Below are 7,491 nucleotides of genomic sequence, written 5' to 3' on the forward strand. Positions count from 1 at the left end.
ACATTCTTTTCTACAAGTAGGGACCACACATACACACACAGAGAGATAGAGATGGAGAAAGAGAGAGGGAGAGGGAGAGGGAGAGGGGAGTAGGTGGAAAGAGGGAGAGGGAGGGGGAGAGAGACATAGATAGATAAACACACACACACACACACACACATATATGCTACACACATCTGTATACAAATGTAACCTCCTTCTCAGGTGGAAGCTGAAAAGACAAATCCTGGGACTCTTTGGGTAGATAGCCTAACAAACTGTTGAGTTCCGCGTTCAATAAGAAACCCTGTTTGATAAACGAAAGTGGAAAAAACTAAGGAGACTGTACAACATCTATCTTTGGACTTCACAGGCATGCTCTGAACATTTGAATATGCACCTGCATACATAGGCCCACAAACAGGAAAATGTATACTTATATACAAACCTATAATTACAAATATACTGAATATATACAGTTCGTCTGACATTATTTTCTAAACAGTGCAATCTAAAACCATTTTGCAGTGTCCCAACCATAGGTATGTATGAGCAATCTGAAGTTATTTGAAGAAGTTTTATATGAGAAAACATATGCATATTATATGAAAATTGCATTCTCTTTATGTAAAGATTTGGCACTTTAAAATAATGCTTATATATTTCACCCACAAGTCTCTGGTTAAACTAGGAAGTATGGATCAAGTGAGACCAATATAAATGATCAAAGACATACATTAGGTACTATTAAAATAGTAATACCATACAGTATAATCATGGACAGTGACTAGCAGTCTGGGTTGACTGAAGTCAACATCATAATATGAAAACCGGACTTGGAGAAATGAGGGCCAAAAAAGGATCAATGTCATGATGGATACTGTATAATTACAACTGAGTAATGGAAATATATTACTGCAAGATTTACAGTGCTTGAAGCCCCTCTCCATTACAGTTATTAGCCAGAGACTACATAGAATTAATATAGAATATATGAAAGAGAGTACTTTGGAACCAAAATCATTTTTTTGATGCAGTTTTCATAGCCCAGGCTAGCTTTGAAATCTAGATCTTTCTCTGTTTATACCTTCTAAGAGCTGAGATTAGAGGCATATAACATTATGCCTGTTCTCCTAAAAGGCTTCTTTAGTGATAGATTTATCCACCAAGGAAAATTGGGTTGTGTTTGGTAGAAGGCAGAGGTCAGCTTTTCTACCTTTCCTCTCTAGGATGATAATTACATGTCCTAATGCATATTGTAATGTGGAAGCACCCAACCAGATGACCTAATAGATATTTCCAATTTGTAATTTCTTTGCTACAAAATTAAAGTATTAATCAAACTAAAAGCCTGCTCTGCTGGTTAAAGGTTGACTTTGTACAGAATGGCCAGAAGTAATAGGGCTGCCTTCCCCTGCTATTTATTGATGCCCTCTGCACACTTCCTCAAAGACAATCTAGCATAATTTCAGCCCAGTCAACCCTTTCTCTTCCCTCTCTGGAGTGGTGATGAGTTTTCATAGGGGCATCGTATCAACATGTTGAACTGCAAGAATCTATGTAAGTACAGTAGACAATAAAACTTGTTTTCATAAACACAACATTAAAAAGCTTTGTAAGTTTTAGTAAAAATAGCTGTTCCTTCTCTGAAATTCAAAATCATCAGGTGTGGTACATTCGTGGATCTTTTAATGCATACTAAAATGTACTGAATAAATTATATAGATTCTTAAAAATGACTAAGAAAATTACTAATTATGATTTCTGTGATATATCTTAGTTAGGTAAAAATATATTCTTCATTTCATATTTATGTTTTTTATTTCATTATAGGATATGGTTTGCTACAACTGTATATTATGAATAAGTTGTTCTTTAATTTTCTTTTATTGCAAATAGATTTTTTTATATAGAGATTGTTTATTTTAATTTTATCAAATACAATTTTCAATATTTTGGAAATGATTTTATAAATGAGTATATCTCAGAGTATTGCTATATCTTAACTGTGATTTGTCACATTCAATAATCACAGGCTGACGTGTCAAGACAACTAATTTTTAAGTCCATTGATAAAATTCAACAAAGAAATACAAGGCTCAGTGGACGATGTTACAGCTCAGTGACAATGGGTTTACCTTACATTCATGATGCCCTAAATTCAATGATTAGATCTTCCAAAAGTAATAATAATAGTGATGATGATAATAATAATAAAGTTGGATAAAAAGAAAAAGTAAATTACTCATAAGAATATCTATTCTGCATTATACATGATTGAACCAATGAACAAACCTATAAACATATTCAAATAACAATAATCTTTAAAATAACCAAAGCTGGGCTGGAGAGATACCTTAGCAGGCAAGAGTATTTATTGTTCTTATAGAGCACCTGATTTTCATTCCTACCATGCTCTGCTCACAGTCACTTGTAGGTTCATCCTTGGGGAGGGGGTGTCCTCTGGTGTTTTTTCTTCTCTGCACAAGAACGCACACACACACACACACACACACACACACACACAAATTAATCCCTTAAAAATACTGAAAATATTTATAGAATATAAATAATTTGCATCATTCTGTATTTTAATTTGTGTACCAATCACTATTTTATAAGGCCTCACTTAACAGTATATTTATTTTAATGAAGAAGAAACTGAGGTTCAGACATTGATAGCCTTTAGTAGCATTCTTGTTAATACTAGGAAAATTTGTTGTTCATAACACTAAGATTGTATTAGGTTAAAACTTAGCAGTAAACTATACCTTCCTCTGTTGATAGGCTTGTGGCTTCATGATAAGTAGTTGATTTGTCTTTTCTTAGAATGTGGACTTTCTTTAGTAGCTTTCTTTGCCAGTAGGATAAGATAAGTTCTCCTGGAAAGCTTCCATACCATTAGAACGACCCTTTATGGAAGATGCAAAGAATTCTGTTTTGTAGAAAAGTCTGATATAAGGTCACTAGAATTAGCTATGTGTTTTTACATAGAAGATGACAGACATATAACACAATTAACTTACAGAAGAGAATAGATAAGAAAGAACATTAGATGACAGTTTGACTGTGTTTCTCTTCTGTGCCTTTGAGAATAGCAAGTTCCTAAAGCCTTAAGAGGTGAAACAAAGAGCCTTTGGGGGACTAAACAGAATTGGGTTTACTGTGAGAATGTCAGAAACTTTCATGGGGACCTATTTTTTGTAGTGAAACCCTTCAGTATGACCTGGTCTAACCCTAAGAGAGATAGCTCAATCCCACAAGAGACCAAAATAAATCCTCACCTAATCCAGTGGTTCAAGTAGCAGGCAGTCCAAAAAATCAAACTAATGGGGAAGAAGGAATAGAATATGGCTGACAAATTTCTGCCATCATGAATGTGTACACTGATAGCAGAATTCTATGGCTGTTGTACTGGCTCACTTTATGTGTCAACTTGACACAAGCTGGAATTTTCACAGAGAAAGGAACCGCCTTTGAGGAAATGCCTCCATGAGACCCAGATGTGAGGCATTTTTTCAATCAGTGATCAATGGAGGGAGGGCCCATGATGGAGCATTGCCATCCCTGGGCTGGTAATCCTGGGTTCTATAAAAACCAGGGTGAGCAAGCCAGGGGAAGCAAGAAAGTAGCATCCCTCCATGGCCTCTACATTTATTAGTTCCTGCTTCCTGACTTGCTTGAGTCTCAGTCCTGACTTCCATTGGTGATGAACAGCAATGTAGAAGTATAAGCTGAATAAATCCTTTCCTCTCCAACTTGCTTCTTGGTCACGATGTTTGTGCAGAAATTGAAACCCTGACTAAGACAGCTGTATTGATCTCTTGGATCAATGTCTTGGAAATTAACTCAAACAATGATGAGTAAATGACCAGTTATTCAAGAGATCTTGAGATATACAATGGAGCAAAAGTGAAAAGTGGGTATTTCTTTCATTGTTAATTGTATTAACTCAGATGCCAAGTTTATGGGTGGGTCAGTGGCTTTCTTGATGCATCAGGTCAATGGATGACATCTAAAATTCTCACCCCTGTACACAGATGATTTCACCAATTGAAAAAAAAAATGTTATTTTCCTGTCTTTAGACTTTGGTGTTCAAACTAGAAAAAGATTTACATGGCATTCATAAATACCTGCTAGAAGAACACAAGGCAAGTACTACCCAGGTGATTGATGGCTTCCAAATGAAGTAACCATTAAATGTACATATAGAGACTATTTTTCTATTGCTATTATATTAACTCTCTCCCCAAGTGTAAAATTAGACCCTTGTTTGGCTCATCTCTCAGATATTCCAACATGAACATAGATCATCTGAACACAATGGTTATATATATGTAAAGGCAAATAAGTTTCAGGACTCATCTGAGATAAATTCCTCTCTGACCCAACCTGCGGGTCCTAGTAATTCGTGGGGGCGAGGAGGACCACAACCTGAAAAAGAACGGGCGAGAGAGAAGAAAGGACTCAAGGAAGCAATTGCTTGTCAAGAGCCATCTATTTGAGCGCAAGGCGCCTTTTAATAGTATGTTCTACAAGGGGAGGGGGTAAGAGGGGCAAGGTGGTGGGAAAGTACAGAATCTTCTTGGCCTGTGCCTTGAAACATTTCATGGTCTAGACGGTACACTGCCTTGAATTATGGTCTACCTGCTTTCCTCAGAAGATATGGTACACTGCCTTGAATCTCTCTGCAGCTGCCAAACAGGATCTTGCAGTTGCCAAGCTGCAGGGGACATTGTGCAGGTGGGGAAAGGTAGGGGGTGAGGGTAAGGGCGAGGGTCCTGGCTTCTGACACCTCTCACTGGTTTCAAGTCCCGATAGATGGCTAACTACCTTGATTATTTCACAATAATTCATCATTAATCACTCTATCATGACCAAATGTCTAGGGAAAAACCCAGCTTGTTCTAATATTAACATGGAAGTACATGATATCTTAAAGACACCTGCCTTTAGATCTCTTTCCCCTAGCTGAACTGCTTGGTCAGGACTCAATGGGAGAAAATTCAGTTAGTCCAGCAGCTAACTTGCTGTACAAGGGAATGGTGGTACAGCATTCTCTGGTACACAGAAAGGGGCAAGTTATAGAAAAATAAATTTGTGAGGGTGGAATCATAGGAGAAGAGGGAGGGAGATATAATCATAAGGTAAAGTGAAAAAATAAAATAATTAATAAAAATGCACCTCAAACTGGAGAATAGCTGTAGAAAGCTTTTCTCTCTCGTCTCTTACAACTGTGACTCCTCCAACTTCTACCGTCAAAACTCCAGAACCCTCAGGAGTCAGAAGGATCTTGTGATATTAATCCATGGGAACTCAGATAATTTTTTGTCTTTCTACAAAAGACCCAAAGTTCTTGAAGATTCTGTCACTCCAAGTTATTATATAAAAGTGTCACAGCAATCTTAAATGGAAGAAAACAGATAAGGACATAAGGATGGGAGGAACAGAGGAGGGTAGATGGGGGAAAGGAAAGAGGCAAAGAAGGAGGTGGAGGAGGAGGAGGAGGGGTAAGGAAGAAGAAGAAAAAGAAAAAAGGAAAAAGAAGAGGAGGAGGAGAAGGAGGAGGAGGAGGAGAAGAAGAAGAGGAGGAGGAGGAGGAGGAAGAGGAGGAGGAGGAGGAGGAGGAGGAAACAGAAGAAGAAACAGAAGGAAGGAAGGAAGGAAGGAAGGAAGGAAGGAAGGAAGGAAGGAAGAAGAAGGGAGGAACAAAGGAAACAACTTTGTTTCTTCACTGATCCCAAGGCATCTATGAACAATTGCCCCTTATCACTTGACTCTTCCTGTTCCACACTATAACCCCACAGTTTTCTCCCTGTCCTTCCTGTCCTTTCATTACATACACTTCCATCACGAAGTTCTCCACATAGTGACATTGTATAAGCCAGGAACATCTGAGTCCTAGTCCTGTTCCGAGCTGGAATATGAGAACAAAGTACAGTATATATGCAGTGTTTCTACTAACAACTGTTTTTTACACTAACTTATACTTTTATCATGAGCCAAAATTTAAAAAAAAAATGAAGAGGGAATGACACTTTCTCAAAATGACTTCCTCGTATTTGCTAAAAGGGTTGTACAACAACGTAATAGCACGTTGCCTAGCACTTATTTTACTGTGCTCCACTCTCAGTAGTCAGTATTGTTGCAGTGTCTTTTAAATGTCTCTACAGTTAGAGCCCCAATCTCAGACCCCCAACACATGCGGTCCGTTCATGTTGCCTACGATGATTTTACAAAGTAAGTTTAATTTGAGTAAACTTTCTTCCTGTGTTTGAAATTTCAAAAGCAATTATTCCCAAAACCGAATTCTCAAATTCTTCATGTACAGATTGTACAGATCTTGTATAAGTGCAGTTCCCACTGTGATGGTCTCTGAGGAGATATTTAATATTCCATGCCTTGGTTTTGTTAGGGAGAGAAATGTTCACAGTTAACAATATAGACGTGATACCAAGCAAATCCTTCAATAAGAAAGAGACTGTCAAAACTATATTCAACACTTTAGTGTTCAGCCCTTGCTGCCCCCTGACAGTAATGGATGAGTACTTCCAGTTTTTACACTGTAACAGGCAATGGTCTCTCATAAACATTTAAACACTATATAGAAAAGACTCAATGGATTTTATTTTTATAGCTACATAAACATGCATATAATAATAATATGCAAGCTGTAACAAAAGATAGTAATAATAAAAGACAAAGAGGTATTCAGTTTGAGGTTATAGAAGGAAATGAAGAGACACCTACGAAGGGCTGGAAGGCTAGAAGAGGAGGGGGAATTTACTTAACCCTATTTTTATTAAAGTGTTATTTCTAAAGACTGTATTATTTGTGTTTCCATCTTATCACATGCAATTCTTTTTTATAGATACATAAATTCCACTCCCTTCTAGTATGTATTTACCAGCTTCCAGCTTTTAATTTACCAGTTCCTTATTGGAGATATACAATCAAGATTTTTTTTTCTGGGCTGATGAGATGGATCAATATGTAAAGGTGATTGCCTGAATTCAATTCTTGGAAGCCACATGGAGGGGACAGAAAACTTAGTCCTGCAAATTTTCCTCTGACTTGCAACTCTGAAGTTGCTGCAGGGCATGCACACCCATACACATCCATATGCAGACACACACACACACACATACACAGACACACAGAGAGACGCACACATGAATGAATGAATGAATGAATGAATGAATGAATGAATGAATGAAATGTACTTTTTATATTTAAAAGTAATGTTTTCTCTACATCACCATAATAACGAAAAGAGCAACTGACTTTTAAGCGTGCAAATAGTACCTTACTCATTGAAGCAGCCTACTTACTGAGACTTCTTTTTCATCAAATGTCATTAGGATCCAGAGGTACAGATAAATTTATCTACTCTGCTTTATATAAGGTAAATTGAGAAGTATTAAAGACTTATGCATACATACACACACACACACACACACACACAGAGAGAGAGAGAGAGAGAGAGAGAGAGAGAGAGAGAGAGAGAGAGA

This window comes from Grammomys surdaster, unplaced genomic scaffold (assembly GCF_004785775.1).
Source record: "Grammomys surdaster isolate TR1022 unplaced genomic scaffold, NIH_TR_1.0 201, whole genome shotgun sequence".
NCBI classification, from domain to species: domain Eukaryota; kingdom Metazoa; phylum Chordata; class Mammalia; order Rodentia; family Muridae; genus Grammomys; species Grammomys surdaster.